The 21332-nt window shown below is 35.4% G+C and overlaps 1 long non-coding RNA gene across 1 annotated transcript; it reads right to left on the bottom strand.

Annotated features, from left to right (window-relative positions):
- Nucleotides 1-204: 204 nt before the first annotated feature.
- Nucleotides 205-11755, bottom strand: LOC123525308 (uncharacterized). The gene is made up of 3 exons (XR_006681433.2): nt 11620-11755; nt 3369-6035; nt 205-593 (listed from the first exon to the last, which is right to left on the bottom strand). It is a non-coding gene; the product is annotated as an uncharacterized LOC123525308 (long non-coding RNA).
- Nucleotides 11756-21332: the final 9577 nt, after the last annotated feature.

Raw genomic sequence — 21332 nt, 5'->3', positions numbered from 1 at the left:
TTGCCGCTGCAGCCTCTTCATACGTCGGCGGTTTCTCAGTTTCGTATTGTTCCGTTTCTTGAATTTCGCTCCAAGACGGCAATTGACCGGCGATATCGTCGTACGACGGTAGATGCAGATCTATATCTTCAAAACTTGCACCAGCATTTGTGTACTCAAGACTAGTCTCATGCTCAGAATATGGGGGTGGTAGCCCAGTAGTTTGTACCACTTGAGGTCCGGTTGTGTCTGTATGACCGTGAAGCCGGGTTCGAACTTGTGTAATTAATGAGGTAGACAAGTTTGTTACCGATCTTTGAGTTCCAGCTTCACCAGCTTCACTATCCGAGTCGGTTAAGTCACTTTGAGCTATCCTTGCACTAATTCTTCTTGTTTCACTTGAACTGTTTTGATGTATAGTGTTGTTTTGTATATTTATACGACACACACATTTGTTCCTACAGCAAGAATAATATATAACTATCACCATGACAGACAGGTGCGCCACTATAACCACCAGCACTAGAAGGTACGGAAAATCGTTCTCTGGTATGAGAGAAGTGTCTTGCCCGGTGTCGCCCATGGTAGATAATCTGTTTTACTGTACTTGCAATCTAAAATAAAGATACAGGAGTGTGAAGCAATAACAACAGAGAAAAAAAGCGTAATATTTCGCGTAGGGTTATTATAACAGTAGCTTGATGCGGGATCATGCGGATTTTGCCAGGTCGGCGCGTGATCCGACCTGGCAAAATTCTAGAGAGCCGGATACAATACTCTTAAAGATCCTTTATATACACCTCCACCTTTTTGACGAAATCTTCAATATTAATCGATGTTAAAATAGAACTATTGTGTGTGTGCGTTATTTATAGAACTGTTTCAGGTCATGCTTATTGAATGAAAGTAATCAGGCGACATACAATACAAAAGGTACAATACGAATTTTTTGCCTGCTCGTATTTACTTGTGAAATACAAGCCGTATTTTAGACAAAATTGGTAAAGGTTTATATTAAATATTTTAAATATTGACTGTCCGACTGATTCATTCAGTTGCATTCCCTTATCTTATAAACTGATTAATTGATGCTTTGTTGTGGAGAGATTTCGGATGTAATTGATTTACTACTACAAAAACACTGTAAAATGCCATGAGAACTAGATGTATTTTCGTGACCTTCTGTAAGATTGGAGCCAACGCACTGTTGCAAACTACGTAGAGGAACGCACAAAAAATCTATCAAAATCGTATGTGATACACTAGAAAATTCATCAATGTTCTATGCGTAATTATTTCTATGTTTTAGGCAAGTATTCGGGTTGAAAGTGCACTGGCAGCGGGTGTAGAATATAGGTTTGTTGAGGTTGCTAATAATCATAAATTAACACGAGCAGCAACAAACCGTTGAGCCAATAAAGCCAAACCGAATATGTATGTGATGGGTTCAGTAAATCTTGGTTTCAAACCAAAAACAAAGATCAATCTCACTAAAATGTACCAGGTGGAATACCATGTTATTAATGTTATTATGCTATCAATAAATTATTAAAGACAGATAATGTTATTTTGAAAGGTATTTATCAAAATGCTTGGAACAGTGTAATTATAATGGTGTAAAAAATGGGCATACCGTGTGAAATCATACTGAAATGCCTTCTTAACGAGCATGGATTTTCTGATTTTTTGAATTTACCAGGTCAATTTGAAGCCAAAACATTTGTACCCATTTTTAAACAAAGAATTATAGATTGTTTTAAGCAAAAACGGTGTGCCGACATTGCTGCAAATAATGTTTTAAACACTTTATATTCACACGTTAAAACAAATTTTGGTATTGAAAATTATTTGAATATATTATTATGTAAAACATGATGAAGTTGTTTAACGAAACTCCGTATATCTGTACATAGGTTACGTATAGAGTCTGGACAGGTTAGAACGACACGAACAGTCAGTTATGTGATCTTAATGAGGCTGAAAATGAATTTCATTTTGTTCTTAAATGTAGAGTTTATAAAGAATTACGTACAAAGTTCATTCAACATTATTTCTATACTCCTACAAGTATGTATAAATGCTCACAAAAATTTGTGTAAATATATAACATTAGCTAATAACAAGAGAAACGAATTATTGCAAGGAATTTAAACTCGTGTCTTGGAAATGCATGTGCGTTTGTTTGTGTTAACATTTAATTGATCACCATGTATTATACTACCTATACTTCTTGAATTCGCAAATGCAGATTATTTGTGTGCATTATTTTCTGTATACAAGTATAACAAGATTGACATCATTTCTATTGTGATACCGTTGTAATATTCTTGTAACATCTCAATGGTTATCAGATCTGTTCATTATCTGCAGAAACTTAAAAGTCATTTTGCCTATCACGTGTATTGTATTATATGTGTAATCTCATGTTGTATTAACAAGATGTATTGTATACGTTAATGAAATATCTGTTCTGTTCTGTTCTTGAAATACACATGTTTACATATTCTAGTTGCCATTCTTACTTTGTGTCCAATACCCTTCCCTTTGTACCCTGATGACGTTAAACTAAAGATAAACATGAAAATTAAAAGATAGAAGGATGACTCATCAAATTATAAACGACATGAGGATATGTATGTTAAATAATTCTTTGACATTTTTAGTTTTCTTTTACAGTTTAATGTTTAGGACTTTATCATCAAAACACAGCAATATTTTATAAACGAACAACATCTTTAATTACCAACAATCTACCTCTAATGAGTGGATACTTAAAATATTCTCAAAAAGTTGTCACCCTTTAATAGAATAAACAATTGCTGAAAACTAGTTATGTGAAAACTCAGCACTGCGACACTTTTGCAAATGCATCAAAACTTTAGTCTGTTTTTGTGATGGTGCGGTCCTGTTTTAAAGCTTGTCATTTCTTAAATATTACGAATGTTTCTCTCTTTTTTTCAGGAAATATTACCAGCACTAGCAGAATTCAATGTTGAAAATCGTTCAACGAAATTTTGCTCAGTGTACTGTAACATCATCTTATGAAACAAACACATTTCTTTCCCTTTTCTTTCGTATTTCAATGGTTTTAATCAAACTATCAAATAATGAACTCTATTTTTCTCTATGAATTTCTTAACAAATTTCTATGTTATATTTCGATACTACGTTACTGAGTTCGGAGATATCTCGAAAAAAATCACCGTAATTGATTGGAATTCGCAGTTGTAATATATCCGTTACTCCAGCGTGCTACTTTCTTCTTTCGCAATATTAATAATTTAGACTCGTCTTAAATCAAAATATGATTTTGACTCGCCTTAATTGAAACAGTTCGTAGAAGTGTAGTTTATACTTATGACATGTTACTTCAATGAAATGTTTCTCACCAAATTGAATAAATCACGTTCAAATATAGTCCATTATCAAGAAAGTGAAAATATATAATGTTTCAAATTTAGGGTCAAGATAAAGTTTACAAACATCACATGACATGTTTTCAGAGTTGTTCCGGGTCAACCTAAAGATAAAGTATCGACACAATTTTATATCATCACGTGTTTTGACTAAAACGTTTTATCCATTATCAAATACTTTCGCTTACAAAATACTTCTGGATGCGACGACAATGGTTATTTCGTGAAGGCGGGGGAATATTAGAACAAATCTGGTGATGATATTTCAAGTGGTATAAGAACAAGTCGTTTATGGTTGTTGTTCTCTATTTTATTTCTAACGGCCCTTAAAAAGGGCTAAGCTATTCCACGTAAACAAAACTGAGAGAAGATCAAACAAGGATACTACAAACCAAATTTTGCGAAGATCTGTTAAGTAGAAGTCGTTGAACGGTTATTCATTTTAGCTCTGTTCACTCGTGAAAGATGCCAAACAGACTATTTTAACAACTTGAGAGAGGGCCATACAAAGATGCTATAAAGATCCTTCATATGGTTCATGAGAAAATGTCGTTTTAAGTTTTTTTCTTACCTTAGGCTCCCGTGAAAGGGGTCAAGCAGAACCCCCTTAAAAGAAATTGAAAGAATACAACATAAGGATGCTACAGATCAATCATCTGGTTCTTGAGATATTTTTTCTATTTTATCTCTGATGGCTCATTAAAGCGGACTAACGGAACCATTTGACAACGTATAAGAGGATGCTGCACACTAAGTTTAGTGAAAAATCCATCCAGTGGTTCATTAAAAGAAGTCATTTAAAGGTTTTGGTCTATTTGTAGTTCTAGCGGCCCCAAAAATACGCCAAGTAAAACCATTTTAACAAACATGAGAGAGGATGGTGAAGACCAATCAGAACGCTCATGTGAAGGTCATAAGATTTTGTTTCTATTTTAGCTCTGTGGCCCATAAAAGGGGCCAAGCGAAACCATTTGTTTAAAAATGAAAACAGCCGGGACAAGGACGCTGCAGACCAAGTTTGTTGACGATCCATCATCTTTTTCAGGAGGTCATTTAAAGTGTTTCTATTTTACACTCATGTGTCCTCTAAAAGGGGCATTGCAAGCTGAACCATGCATAAATGAGACAGGGCCAAATATACGTATATATTAAGTTCAGGTGGCTCATGCCGTCGTTTATATGACTGAAAAATTGTTGAAAAGGACGTTAAACCCGAACACACACACTCGGGTGGCTCATGAGAAGAAGTCGTTTATTTTTTTTTTATATTTTAGTTTTCGATCCGACGGCCCTTTAAAGGAGCCATCAAAACCATTTGAGCAAACTCGAAAGAGGTCTATGCGAGGATGCTACAGTGTCCAAATTTTGTGTAATTCTAATCGTTAGTTTCTTGACACTTAGACAAAATGTTTGTCTGTTTAAAATATAGGATAAATTGTAACTGGGTCTCTTTGGTAAAAACCTAGGTCTCAAGGTTTTTCAGATGTTTCCATTTGACATGGTCAAATAATTGAAAAACATAGGTAATGGTCTGCCTTATTTATATAAAACAAGGTCAGAATATTTGTCTCTTTTTTCAGATGTTTCCATTTGACTGTTCTTGATGCTAAAATTGCACGTCATATGAGGTTAAAAAGTAGTTTACTAGGTCAAATCAGAAAATTCTTGTTAACATTGTAGAGACCACATTTACTAGTCAGAATCTGGAGTATTTAAATGGGTCATCTTGGCTCTAAATTAGGCCACTAAATTAATTCTTAAAACCTAAGAGGCGACATTTGCTATCTGTACATCAGAAGACCTTTTGAGCATGTTTACCTTTATAATGTGTAGGCCAGGTTCAAAATTAGGTCAGTAGGGTAAATCACAGAAACACCTTGCTAACACTCTAGAGGTCACAGTTGTTATATACTCTACATAAAACCTTTAAAGTGGAAACTAGATCGTCTGGGATGAAATAAGTCTAGGTGAGCAATACTGGGACTAACACCAAAGTAAACACTATAATCTAATATTAGTTAATTTTGTACTATCTACACGTTTATCAACTTTCCCGCCTCTTTGCCGCTGCAGCCTCTTCATACGTCGGCGGTTTCTCAGTTTCATATTGTCCCGTTTCTTGAATTTCGCTCCAAGACGGCAATTGACCGGCGATATCGTCGTACGACGGTAAATGCAGATCTATATCTTCAAAACTTGCACCAGCATTTGTGTACTCAACACTGATCTCATGCCCAGAATATGGGGGTGGTAGCCCGGTAGTTTGTACTTCTGGAGGTCCGGTTGTGTCTGTATGACCGTGTAGCCGGGTTCGAACTTGTGTAATTAATGAGGTAGACCCGTTTGTTACTGGTCTCTCGTGAGTTCCAACTTCACTATCAGAGTCGGTTAAGTCACTTTGAGCTATTCTTGCACTAATTCTTGCTGTTTCACTTGAACTGTTTTGATGTATAGTGTTGTTTTGTATATTTATACGACACACACATTTTTTCCTACAGCAAGAATAATATATAACTATCACCATGATAGACAGGTGCGCCACTATAATCACCAGCACTAGAATATACAGGAAATCGCCCTCTAGTACGAGAGAAGTGTCTCCCATGGCAGATCGTCTATTTTACTGTACTGACAATCAATCTGAAATAAAGATATATGAGTGTCATTTTTACTGACAAGTTCGGTTTTAAATTCTGTTAAATAACTTTAAAAATCGTAGTTATTTTGCAACTGAAACTCTTTCTGTGCATGCTGCGGTTTTAAAAATAATCTAATTAATCTTACGAACAGATTTAAAGCAATAAAACAGCGAAAATAGACGCGTATATAATCGATATATATTATGCCAAATGCGCGACGACGACTTTCCAACAATTATCTTTTAAACTGATAAATCGATACTCAATGATATGGAGGCATTTCGGAGGTAATTGATTTACCTACTGTAAAAAAAAAAGCAAACTGTAAATTGCCATGAGATCTTAATGCATTTTGTGACCCTTTAAATATTAGTAGTTGCAAACTACACGGAGTGGCACGCTAAGAAATGAAATGATTTTTTTCGGTGTTCATCGCGCTAGCGATTCATGTTTAATTTGCCGATCCTATTCTGTCGTTCATTTCGCATTAACACCGAAAAAAAAGTTTCATTTCTTATATTTACATTATATTTCCTTTCCATTTGTAAACTATATAATATTATGAATTGCATATAATTTGTAGCATTTAATATTAAAATCAGCTTCCCGGCGACGTCATCTAAGGAACGTTCTCCCTGACTATACGCGGACGTCGTCAAAACAGCGGTCGGTTATCATTAAGCAGCGATGACGTAACTTTCGCGCCTTTCTTTTTGCTGTTCATACGAAATGAACGTCAAAAGTTTCAATGGAAAAGAATAGGGCGAATGTAAATATACAAAAATCAATACGTATGTGTTATTATACTCTGAAATTCGTCAAAATTCTAGTCATTATTTCTATGTTTTGTGTAATTATTTGGGTTGTAAACACGCATGGCGCGGGTATAGAGGTAGATATTGCTAATAGTCATAGGCCTATACTATTACAAGCACCAGCAACCCCCCCCCCCCCCCCCCCTAAAAAAAAAAAAAAAACCAATTTAACGGGAATGCACAGTCTGCGGCTTAGTTTCAAACTCAAATGGTACTTCTCTCACCAGAACATACTCGGACCAGTATGAGAATGAATAAGAATATCGGGACCAAATAATTCGTTCGGTTTAGAGAGGTTTTCGGATTACAATGTTTTGGATTATGGAGATTCCACTGTATATGTTCAACAGGGCTTTTGAAGCGGCAGAAGTTCTGATGAGAATCCACCAATATATTGCTGATCTAACTCTATCTAGCAAACAAAACGTCTAAGAAGCATTGGATTATATAAATTACCTTGCCAACAAATTAAAGATGTAAAAAGGCAGATCTAATGTGTAAACTTCTAAAGGCACAAAAACACCCCACCCTCTCCCTCCCCACGAAAAAAAAAACACTCCAAATCAGGTTCACCTACATTAAAACTTTAGTATTATTGAACAACGCGATCGGTAACACCGATGAATGCTCCCCGAAATTACTGTAGCACAAGAGGCTTTTCAGTGACGGAGGTTGTGTTAAGGAGAAATGTTGTTAGCAAGAGTTGTGGTTCTTTAACACTGCACTCCCTCTCACTGATCTTTATGAATATGTAAAGTATGAAGTCAATACCTTACCTAGTATTGGAATTATGCCCTGGAAAAGTAGAAGGGATAATTCAAAAATGGGTCTACCTAGAGTTAATAAATATGGTTCCATGTCGCATTTTCTCTCAATGAGGTGTATCATTGTATAAAGATACAACTTGGTACCTTCAATACTTTTTGAGTTATCCTTCGGACAAGAAGTGTCAAAAAAGGGAAATAATATAAAAATGGGATCACCTAGAGGTATAGTTCCTTGTCACTGCACTCCCTCTCACTGACTTCAATGAATATGTAAAGTATGAAGTCATACCTTACATCGTATTCAAGTTACGCCCTAGACAAGGTTTTCATAAAAAAAGAGATAATTCAAAAATGGGATACCTAGAGTTATGGTTCCTTTTCACTGCATTCCCTCTAACTGACCTCTATCAGTATGTAAAGTATGAAGTCAATACCTTACATAGTATTCAAGTTATGTTCCGGACAAGGTTTGTAAAAAAGGGAGATAATTCAAAAATTGAACCATCTAGAGTTAGGGTTCCTTGTCACTGCACTCCCTCCCACTATTCTCTATCAATATATAAAGTATAAAGTCAATATCTTACATAGTATTCGAGTTATGCCCCGGACAATGTTTTTTTAAAAGGGAGATAATTAAAGAATGGGACCACCTAGGGTTTTGGTTCCTTGCCAGTGCACCTCTGTTATTTTATAAATTTCAACTTAATATCTTCAATGCATTTTAGTTATCCTCCGGACGGACAGACGGACGGATAAGGTGGTGACTATAAGCCATCCGCGAGTAAGCCATCCTTCCGGCTTGCATGAGGTATGCGGCTCTATGATATCCGTCTGTGCGCAACCTATATGAACACTATTCACAAATGTTTAGTAAATGATTAAATAAATTTTCATTTTTATAACAAAGCAAAATATTTACTTTTTACACTTTCGAGTGCCTGATTTAACTATATTACGCCTACATACAAAAGGTTTGTTTTGTTTAAAGCTACTCGTACACAGTTTGACTGAAATTTTTCAGCCACCATGTATATATGACACTAACAATGATAAAGTGGGTCAAAATAAGTTAGATATTGGTAAAAATGCAAGAAGAATGTAATTTTTCATTCATGCGTTATTTCAAAAGCGTTGCAACGGCACAATATATTTGGATATTTATAAGAATATCTTGCAAAAAAAAAAATTTGTCAATAAGTTTGTACCACTGCTAGTCACTTTCAGAGTTCTCACTTTTTATGGATTTTGAGAGAAATTATTTTTTTGGCCTAAAATGTGTGGGTTAGTCCCTTTAATAGTGCTTTTGTAATAGAGTGTTAAAATAGCCTATTTAGCACGGGAAGTAATTGTAATGTTTAATTCTACATAAAAACAAAATAAATTTTGTCTTTAGTCTCGGCTTAAAAACTCGAATCACGAGGAAATCATACGCAAGTATTTTCTACTGCGAAACATAGAACCTAGACATACTGAAGGCAAAAACTCATTTCTGAGCAAATAAAGCTGAATTTTATCATTTTGACATAATAAAGAGGGTAATATGCCTTGAAAATAAAAAATAAATAAAACATCGTTAGCCATAATAAATCAGTTCCAGTGCGCAGGAAAGCCACAATATCAGGCCGTCATAGTGAGTACACATTTATTAACATCAAACCAGTACTTAACTTGTCATCCAACCATTTCTCGTATCGCCTGTGAAAAAATCTGTACTGCTTAGAGTGGTTATTAAATCTTTTGGTTGCCATTCTTACTTTAAATTATGTTCAGTACACTTCCCTTTGAACCCTGATAACGGCAAGACGGATGACTCATCAGATAGCTAGCGACATACATACTGCAAACGAAGGATATGTATGGATTTATTTATTTATTTTTTACTGAGTGAACATCACCCGCGACACTCGTGAAAATTTAAAATCTAAAGTCCAGGAGAGAAAGAAATTCTTTCATGCAAAACAAATGCATTTCCTTTTTATTTTATTTTTTTCACAAATTACACCAGATTTTACCGTGTAATGCCATGTGCATTAGACATATGCAACATCATGACGTTAAATGTTGATATTGGAGGTAAATTAAATATTAACTCTTTGGGTGGCCAAAACACGTGACGAATTTCCACGTCTCTTACTTCTCGAGTAGTTTAAGCCTAATCGAAATAAATCTGATGTTGCACTTCACCACATTTGTTATCAGCCAATCTCAACTTGCAAGCATTTATTTCAGATGATGCATTTTTATTAGCTCACCTTAGCACAACGTACTCGGGGTGAGCTATTGTGATAGCTCACCGTCCGTCCACACTTTCTTTAAACAACATCTCCTCCTAAACTACCAGGCCAATTTTGATGGAACTTCACAGGGATGTTCCTTGGATGGTCTTCTTTAAAAATGTTCAGAGAATTGAAGTCCGTACTGACATATTGTTGCCATGGCAACCGAAAGGAAAAATTGTAAAAATCTTCTTGTCCAAAACCACAGGGGCTATGGATTTGATATTTTGTATGTAGCATCATCTAATGGTCCTCTACCCAGATTGTTCAAATTATCTCCCTAGGATCAGATATGGTCCCACCATTGGGGTCACATGGTTTAGATAGAACTTTGAAAATCTTGTACAAAACCACATGGCCTAGGGATTTGATATTTGGTATGCAGTCCTTTATCAAGATTGTGCAAATCATACCCAAGAAGTTAAAACTGGCCCCGCCCCGGGGGGCGGCACATGGTTTAAAGACTTGTATATGGAAAAACCTTTAAAAAATTCTTGTCTTAAACCATAAGGCCCAGAGCTTAGATTTTTATTATGTGGCATGCTCTAGTGGTTCTCTACCAAAATTGTTCAAATCATAACTCTGGGTGAATATATGCTACGCCCGAAGGGTCCCTTGATTTACATTGACTTATAAGGCCCAGACCTTAGACATTTGGTATTTAGTTAGTCTAATGGGCAACTATCAAGTTTGTTCAAATCATGATCCTGGGGTCAAAACTGACTGCGCCCCAGGGTCCTACAGATTTTACATTGTCTTATATATGGAAAACCCTTTAAAAATATTCTTTTCTGAAACCATAAAGCACAGGGCTTAGATATTTGGTGGCATGCTCTAGTAGTACTCTACAAAGATTGTTCAAATCATTCCCCTAGGTTCAAATATAGTCCCGCCCTGGGAGTCACGTTGTTTATATATATTCATATAGGGAAAAACGTAATAATTATTATGTACAAATCTGTTGGGTTTTTTGTTGTTGTTGTTTTTTGTTGTTATTTTTTGCCGACTAAATAATTATTATCTTTTGGCTTAAGTCATTACAGTTGTAGAAATTGTCAGTGGGTTAGTTATGCATAAACACAAGGAAGCTTGAAGCATATCTGTCCTTTCGGCACATAACGCAGTATTTGGAACGTTTAACTTGAAAAAGTTCTTGTTATTAAAGATTCATCCGCATGTTATAGACGAATGCTGCTTTTGTGATGGTGTGGGTCGTCATTTGTCTGTCATTTTTCAAGTTGTACGAATTTTTCAATCATTTCAGGAAAAAATACCATCACTAGTATGTTATAAATTTCAGTGTTGAAAATCGTTTACAAAATATTATAAAATTTATGGGAGGTGTCCGAACTTAGTACTAAGATGCTACATGTGAAACAAACACATTTTCTTTCTTTTTTCTGTCGTATTTTAATGGGTTTAATCAAATTTATATCGAGTAATGAAATTTATTTTCTTTGTGAATTACTGGACATATTTCGCTGTTATAGTACAATGATTCTCTTAAAAGCCTATCTTACTGATTCGGAAAAATCTCGAGAATAAACTTGATCGATTGATACTTGTAATATACCCGTTACTCCAGCGTCCTACTTTCTTCTTTAAAATTCGTAATATTTATAATTTAGAATTATCATAAATCAAAATATCACAAAGCCTTAATTGAAACAGTTCGTTAAAGTGTAGTTTATACTTATGATATGTTACATCAATGAAATGGTACTCACCAAACTGAAGAAATCACGTTCAAATATAGTCCATTATCAAGAAAGTGAAAATATATAATGTTTCTAATTTAGGATCAAGATAAAGTTTACAAATATTACATGACATGTTTTCAGAGTTATTCCGGGTCAACCTAAAGATAAAGTCTTGTTTAGGTATAGTCGGAGATAAATCGGCACAAGTTTATATCATCACGTGTTTTAATTGAAAAGTTTTATCCATTATCAAATACAAAGCTTTTGCTTATAAAATATTTCTGGATGCGATGACAATAGTAATTTCTTGAATATCCCTGCCGGAGGCGGAGGAATATTGCTTTGACGTTGTCCGTCCTGATGTTCGTCCGTCCGTCCGTCCGAAATTGAAAATGCTTATAATTCAAAAGTATTTTAGCTAGAATCACTAAAGCTCACACAGTTATTAATTAGCACATTACCTTTGCTCATACATATATATAGTATTATCCCCCTTGACCCAGCAAAAGCAGTTTTCCCTTTGATTTGGTAAAAAAAAGATTGAAAATGCTTATAACTGAAAAAGTTTTTTCCCTTGAAACTTTACACAAATATAAACCATTATAGAGAGTGGTGGTCGCGCGAGTTCATAAGGATTCCTTCATTAACCAGACTTATTGTCCTTTAATTATTTTACAATTTATGAATTCCCAGATGAATCTTCATCACGATACAGCAGAGTTTTGGAGCTGTGCACGAAACACCTGTCGCTCATTGTCGCATATAGCTCCCCGGTCTATTATGGAACATACTAGTAGACAAGGTAATTCCTAATTTATTTAAGATATTGATATGAAATTAATTTCTAAAAAGCGACTGTCCGGATCTGCATCCTACGTTTAGCAATGTTTGTGAAGTTGCCGCTGGGATTGGCTTTCGGCATTTACATGTATATCGTGGAAAACGAATACCGAGCTGCAATGCCATGCTCGACCATTGGCATCCGATTTTATATACTGATCATGAAGAATACAGAGCTGGAATATCGAGCTTGGCAATAGACAGTTTATCTTTCATAGTAATTAATAATGAAGAGCTCAACTACCGTCATTTGATTGTCTAAACTTGATGTGCCACGACATTTTCGCATTTACAGAGGATGACAGCCCCGGTTAGACAATTTAAGTTATCGTTGAAATATCACGTCATCGTAAATGCATTATTAGATTGGTAACCGCATCATTCCTGTGCAAACACTCAGTCTGCTTGTTCCTGCAGAGGCTTCCACACTTACAAAACTAGAACTCTTTCGACTATGGAAGCGTCCTGGTGCCAGCAGAGAGATTTAAATTTGTCTTACGTACGACTTACTATCTCCTACATAGGAGTTAGTATCTCCTCCTACGTAGGACTTAGCATCTCCTACGTAGGACATCGTATCTCCTACGTATGACTTAGTATCTCCTGCGTAGTACTTAATATCTCCTATGTAGTACTAAGTATCTCCTGCGTAGTACTTAATATCTCCTACGTAGTACTTAATATCTCCTTCGCAGGACACAGTATCTCCTACGTAGTACTTAGTATCTGCTACGTAGGACTTAGTATCTCCTACGTAGTACTTAATATCTCCTACGTAGGACATAGTATCTCCTACGTAGTACTTAGTATCTCCTACGTTGGACTTAGTATCTCCTACGTAGTACTTAATATCTCCTACGTAGGACTTAGTATCTGCTACATAGGACATATTATCTCCTACGTAGTACTTAGTATCTCCTACGTAGGACATAGTATCTCCTACGTAGGAGATATTAAGTACTACGTAGGAGTTAGTATCTCCTACGTAGGAGTTAGTATCTCCTACGTAGGACTTAGTATCTCCTACGTAGTACTTAGTATCTCCTACGTAGTACTTAATATCTCCTACGTAGGACATAGTATCTCCTACGTAGGACATACTATCTCCTATGTAGGACTTAGTAAATCATACGTAAGGGTTCCTATTTTGCGGTGCTGCAGCGCTCTATGGTCATATTTGCGTTTCCGGTACATGTGTTAATTGAACATTGCTGGTTGACTGGTGATAACAGGTATTTATTGCAATTTTTAATTTATTTTCTAAACTATTTATAGTTTTGTATTTTGTGGAGAAGGGGCTTAAATAAATAACTTTTCGTTGAATTGAGTGAAATTATCTCATAACCACTGTTTCTAACCAATAACAAAGAATGAATTTATATAGACCTGATTGCATGACGCGATTATCAATGTTCTATAAGATTTAGTAAGTTTCATCTAGTCAATTATTCTTTTATCTAGTCACTCTGATCAAACAAAATTGTAAAGGTTATTTCGCGTGAAATTAGCTCTTATATTATAAGAAGTAATATCCCATGCTCTACTGTGAAGAGCGATAAAGGGGAATAAATCATGTTTACCAAGTTACTCGTCCTTAATTTCTTCTCTCTAGGCATAAACTTAACTAAACAAAGGATAACCAGATTTGATGACTGAAACCTACAAATTCGCCGTGATATTCGGGTCCCTTCTCAGCTTCCTTACAATAACTATTATAACAAAAGACTAAACACTTTTGTGCATGGTGCGAGAATGATTTATTCAGGTCAAGAGTCAGATTCTACAATAACAAATAATTTCAACAATATAATTGCCATTTAATGTCCTCTTGATACAACATAACTATCTTGTTCTTCAAAATAAAACATTTTGTAAGGGAACATTAGAATTTTTACCGTGCCTCTTTCATGTTTGTAAGAATACTGTTTTAAAAGAAAGTCGGGAAACTGCGAGCCGGCTGCCCAACCCCTAACTCCTTTTTATATATCTTTTTAACCCTCATCTTTTAATTATCTATTTAAATTTGGAGGGGGAGGGGGGAGGTAGTGATATCCAAATGCTGCAAACAGAAAGGTGTCTCCACCCCCGACTTTCTTGGTTCATAATTTTCTTTTGTCTGAATTAAAATGAAAAAACATTTTTGCTAAATGTCAAAACAAATATTCAGTTAAGTACACAGATTAACTACAAACTGCTGAATTGCGTGAATGAAATACTTTCATATGCATAGGCTGCATCTATTACATTTTATGCCCACTTATATGCACTATGCCTCTACATGAAATTCATTTCCTACAAATATAAATATAGTACACGCTTAACAACAATAATATAACAACTTCGATTTTTTGAAAAGTAGAAGGTGACTCCAGAAAAATCTCGCTAGAACTGAATACCCCCCCTTATTACTTCTATTTATATAGCATAAAGCCACGCCTTTGGCTATACCAAAACTTGTTCTACATGTTTTGTAATGCAGCTATGACAGGACAACAGTTATCCACTATACGGTGTAACGCGGATAACTGTAAAGTCCCTTCTCAGCTTCCTTACAATAACTATTATAACAAAAGACTAAACACTTTTGTGCATGGTGCGAGAATGATTTATAGACAATACAAAGTATAGAGAATCTTTTCAAAAAATCCAGATAAATCACGTTTCTACTCAATTATAGATTTAAAGATTTTGTAATAAACAGCCTCTTTTCTAAAGAATCGTCAACATAGCCATCTTTGGCTTGGTCCGTTTTCCAACGACCGTGACGCTTTAAACATCTGTCATTCACCCCGGGTGTGTTTGCGGCTGCTGTTGCTCCACTAGCCCTTAAAGTATGTGTTCCTAACTTAAGATCAGGAGCGACAACTCTAAGCTTCTTGACTATACATTCTTTTGCTCGTGTATAACTCAATTTCTTGTTTTTCTTTATAAGTGATGCTTTGCCTTTTGATCTAAAGGCGGGTTTAAACAAAAAATCTTCTGTATTATTTTCTAAACCCGAGATAAGCATGTACCTTTTTAAAAGTGAATACGGACAAGCTACTGATGAACCTTTTGAAATCAAGACTTCCTTTCCCTGTCTATATATATCCGTTTTACTTTTTCTTATTTTTAAGACTAAGTGATCTGTTTTGAATTCAATATCATTGCAGTGTAAATTACTGATTTCATTAAACCTTAAAAACTTATAGGGCCTGAATAACCTAACATTATCATACCAAGATCTCTTACATCTACAACATCTGAACTTTCAGCAAATATTTTACATAAAGTTTGTAACATTTCGCTGCTAACTATATCCTTCTTGTTAACTGGCTTTGAAGCAATTCGTTTTGCAGTGTCATGTAAAGTTTTCACTAGTTTACTTTCTGTAGGTTCATTACAGTCATTCAAATTGTGCGCCCACTTTATACCATATAATGCTGCTGTAACTACATTGTCTGATTTTCCCGTGTCAAGTAGGTGAGTCAGATACATCGCTACATATATAGATTCGGCTGGCATGGAAATAAAGTCGTTTTCCTGACAATAACGCTGGAACTGATTGTATGAGTTTTTATATTTTGTAACTGTACTGTCCGCTCTAGATTGCAGTAAATAACTTGACATCTTGTTAAGAGTAGAATCGTAAGCGTCTGAAGAAATCCCAGCATCCTCGCACTTCCGCTTAAGAACGTTCTTTAAGCCAACACCTGTTGAAAATAATACTGTATGAATGATTACAGTCTATATCTTTTACATGTAAACTAGATGTTATTTGGTTACTTCACATAAATTTACTTTTTTCTTAAACATCAATATTTAAGGCAATCATATCAAATGCTAATGGAGAACGTGAAAACAATCCGTGGTTTTCATTCCCCATTTTTACAACATGTGACCTGCTCAGGTTTATATATTGTTTAATAAAACATTTAAAATTTCCTCTGTTGTCTATCAATAATGGCCAATATGGCGCACTTGTCCATTTTGGTAGTATATAAGTGCATTTAGCTTTCTCTTCGAGAGTTTTTACTAAACATTTCATAACCAATCTTGGTGGCGGAACTATCCAGTTTATGTCATGTGACCAGTTCTGCGATAAAGCATCAACTGCTTCTGTGCCTGGTACCCACCATCTCGAATTGAATCTCTTGCATTTATTATTCAGGTTAGAAGCAAACCTATCTATGGTGTATCTTCCCCATTTTAGGTCAAAAGTGTGGAAAATATCATCACATATTTCCCAACCATCACTATCTGTACACCGACTTAAAAAATCAGCTCTAGTATTGCTTTCTCGGGGAATCCATTCTTGATTTACTTTTATATTTTCTCTTTGACAAATATTATTGAAATCAATTGAAACTGATTGAATGTTTGCTTTTCTACTACCATTTAACAAAACTGATTTTACATTTTTGTTGTCTGAATATACCGTAACATGTGAATTTTTCAAGGTACTTGCAAATGTTCTCATTGATCTATATACAGCTTCAGACTCTCTCCACGTAGAACTTTTATTTTGTTCTTCAAGCGACCAATCTCCTATTATCTCCCTACATGGAAATTTTAAACATTTTTTGTTAATCGAATCTACCTTCTTTACTGTGTGTGCTTCCGGACAAATATTTTTCTTTACTATGTCCGCTTCCGGGAACATGCGTATTATTTTTCTATCCACTTCCGGTGGAACACAGACTTTCTCTTCCGGGAAAGCTAATATTTCCTTGATTGTAACATTTTCACTGTTACACTTACCTTCTAATTCCACTTCAGGGAAACTATTTTTCCTTACTGAGTCCACTTCCGGGGACATACGTATCATTTCTCTCTCCACTTCCGGTGGGACACATACTTTCTCTTCCGGGAAAGCTAATGTTTTCTTGATTGTAACATTTACACTGTTATACTTACCTTCCGATTCCGCTTCCGGGAAACATGTTTTGTCATTAACAAAACAGGCATATGAACTAAGGTTATCTTGTTCTAGAAAACTTCCGTACCCCGTGGCACTCGCATCCACGTATAATACAAAATCACTCTTAGGGAAATACTTTAAATCTTTCCCTTTTTCATTAAGTGATCGTACTTTCTCTTTCCAATACAGCAGTTCTCCTACTGCTTGTTCTGATACCCTTACCGGTGCATTCCAGCTAGCTCTTGCGTTTATACACTTAAACAACTCTCTTGTATATAATCTCACTTTATTACCGATTACACTTTGCATAGAGATTATTTGGCCTGCTACTGAAGCTAAAAATCTGACAGGTACTATTCCGCATTTATCCAATCGTATTTGCAAAACAAGTGATTTTATCTTTATTTCTAAAATCCTTATTCGTTCTTCCGTTATGAATAACAAATTTTTATTCATATCAATTACATGACCTAGCCATACGACATTCCGTGTCGGTTGCCATTGACATTTTCGTCTGCGAAAAGAAAACCAAATGACTTTATTGTGTTTTGAACACATCTGCTTGACCTAACTGCGGTCTCATAATCTCTATTTCCACCTATACCGTCATCTAAAAACATTACAACTCGGTGACCTTTTTCACGTAATACTGTTACAACTACTTTCAAAAGCTTCGTAAATATATGGCCTGCTGTTCGAATTCCAAATGGCAAGGAATTGAATACATAAAATGTGTTTTCGAATGAAAATCCTAAATATGTTCCATGTTCTTCAAAAATATCAATATGATGGTATGCACCTTTTAGATCATATGTAAATAAGAAAGAACTATTTTCAAAAATGTCTTTAGCCACATTAACATCTTCAAACTTGACTTTAAACAAGTGCAAATGCGGATTAATATGTCTGCAATCTAGAACCAACCTTGGTTTTCCAGATTTACCATATGCTACAGTTAGAGGATTTACTACATGTGGAAGATTTTCTGTTTTTGATATGACACCTTTCTGTAATAAACTCTTAATTTCTGTACGAACAAATTCTGGATTCTCTCTAGCCGATTTATTATTCTTTAACACGACGCTGCTAGGTATTTCTTTAAAAGGTAGTCTGTAACCTTCTTTTACAATATTTTTGATAAAAAGACTGCTAGTTGCGCTTTCCCATTCGGTAAAACATTCTTTCAGCCTACCTACTGGTGATTTTACCTGTTTTTGATCTCTTTCATTTCCGGAATTCTGAAAGTCTTCTGACTTATTATCAAACTTATTTTTCGAAAGATTCTCACCTTTTGTTTCTTGCTCTAAACCTTTGGTGACACCTGAAAAGTTTTCCGAACTTTGCTTACAAATCTTATTGCAAAAATAAGTACTTATCTTATTGTTAGTATTGGTCATTGGGCATTCTTGTGATCCCTTCCAATGACCTGGTTTTCCGCAAGCAAAACATAACCCTGGCAAACGTCTTGAATTTTGCTGACTTTGGTTTTGCTGTCGTGGGCTTTGATCAATTCTGCTAGGCTCGATCTTGCGATAAGGTGCTGTCCTAAACTGGGATCGTCTCTTAACCTTTTCCGCTCTAGCTTTACGGTTGGCCCGTGCCTCTGCTTTGTATATACGCTTTTCGTCGTCCGAATCACTGGCTAGAGGGTTTGACTCATATTCATTTACGAGTTTCCATCCTAGCTCGGACGAATCGGCCAATCTTATCAGCTTTTGTCTGTGTGTTATCATGGTCTTCGCTACAAAATAAAACATTTCTATGAACTTTTATCATTTTGTCCAATTTATGTTTATTGTCTAATAAAAACCACCATGATGTTTAGGTTAGAAATTAATCCAGATGTTGCTTTATTTATTTATTTATTTTATAGATGAAAAAAAAATATATATATAAGTTTTATTTTCCCTCTCCGGGCTCGAACTCTAGAACTCTAGTTTACTAAGCCAATACACTTACCACTACGGTACGTTGCTCTCTAATTTATAAGATATGTATATCCATACATATTCGATAAATTTCTGCAAATTTCAGTGCAAATGCACCAAATTGTCCTTGATGGTATTTAAAATTCTCGACATCGTGCTAACACAAATTTCATGTACAAGATAAAAGAAGCAAAACTTTCAAATGTAAACTTTCTACTATATGAATAAAACAATTACCTTCCGCGATTTTTGAGCGTGCCTCTTGCAAATTGTTGGATTCAGATGCTTCATCTAACTTTAATGAAATACTTTCATTAATTTTAAATTGTTCCTCATTGCTTTTTCTCTTAAATTTTTGTCCAACTGACGACTTCACAATACCAGATATTTTATTTAACTGAGAACTGTTAGAATTTTCACTTATCTTATTGAACATGGATTCCATCTCCGACAACATATCTGTTTTATGCATCGTAAATGCCTGCTGAACTTTATCCTGTATCATATTCTCCATTCTTTCGTCCATGTTGAAAAGTAGAAGGTGACTCCAGAAAAATCTCGCTAGAACTGAATACCCCCCCTTATTACTTCTATTTATATAGCATAAAGCCACGCCTTTGGCTATACCAAAACTTGTTCTACATGTTTTGTAATGCAGCTATGACAGGACAACAGTTATCCACTATACGGTGTAACGCGGATAACTGTAAATAATTAACACTATCGTATTCTTCCTCTTTTTCACAACATATACAATATATAGAAGATACGCACATCATGTTGAAGAAAGCAAAACCGTCGGACCACAAGTTGATTTGACATTAGTTTTTCGGAACATTATTATTGAGTGTATTCTCGGGAATAGATCACAAAATTCAGTAGCAGTAGGAAAAAATATATAAAAATGAGCTAAATATAGTACTGTAATTAAGAGAAAATATATAGTAATTAAGACTCTCAGTCAATAAAAAAGAACTCTCTTTATCTGTAAGCGCTAGACACATAAAGAGATGTCACTTTTTGACAAAGCATTATCTTCCAAACGGCCCAATATACATCTAGTCTAAGAATTTATAACTGTAGTGTTATAAATTCCTTTAAAACTTTTATTGAAAGAGAAAGATCTAGCAGTGTTTTAAAGCTAGCTCTGTAGGCAAAATTGCTAGCAATAAAGTCATCCATGCCGTGTAGTTTAAATTACACACCGTACCCTTACTGAATAGTACACATGAGTACATTGTTCCACTGCGCATGCTTGAGAGTCTTTTAGTCAGTGACATACTTACGAGATACTAACTCCTACGTAGGAGATACTAAGTCCTACGTAGGAGATACTATGTCCTACGTAGGAGATACTAACTCCTACGTAGGAGATACTATGTCCTACGTAGGAGATAATATGTCCTACGTAGGAGATACTAAGTACTACGTAGTAGATACTAACTCCTACGTAGGAGATACTATGTCCTACGTAGGAGATACTAAGTCCTACGTAGGAGATACTAAGTACTACGTAGGAGATACTAACTCCTACGTAGGAGATACTATAAGTCCTACGTAGGAGATACTATGTCCTACGTAGGAGATACTAAGTACTACGTAGGAGATACTATGTCCTACGTAGGAGATACTATGTCCTACGAAGGAGATACTAAGTCCTACGTAGGAGATATTAATATCCTACGTAGGAGATACTAAGTACTACGTAGGAGATACTATGTCCTACGTAGGAGTTATGAAGTCCTACGTAGGAGATACTATGTCCTACGTAGGAGATACTAAGTACTACGTAGGAGATACTAACTCCTATGTAGGAAATACTAAGTCCTACGTAGGACATAGTATCTCCTACGTAGGACATACTAAGTACTACGTAGGAGTTAATACCTCCTACGTAGGAGATACTGACTCCTACGTAGGAGATACTAAGTTCTACGTAGGAGATACTATGTCCTACCTAGGAGATACTAACTCCTACGTAGGAGATAGTAAGTCGTACGTAAGACAAATTTAAATCTCTTTGCTGGCACCAGGACGCTTCCATATTCGACAGATATGAATGTCCCCACTTG

The sequence above is a fragment of the Mercenaria mercenaria genome, chromosome 3 (genome assembly GCF_021730395.1).
Source record: "Mercenaria mercenaria strain notata chromosome 3, MADL_Memer_1, whole genome shotgun sequence".
Lineage (NCBI taxonomy): Eukaryota > Metazoa > Mollusca > Bivalvia > Venerida > Veneridae > Mercenaria > Mercenaria mercenaria.
Note: the sequence above shows the minus strand (reverse complement) of the source record. Positions and strands in the feature narration are given on the sequence as shown.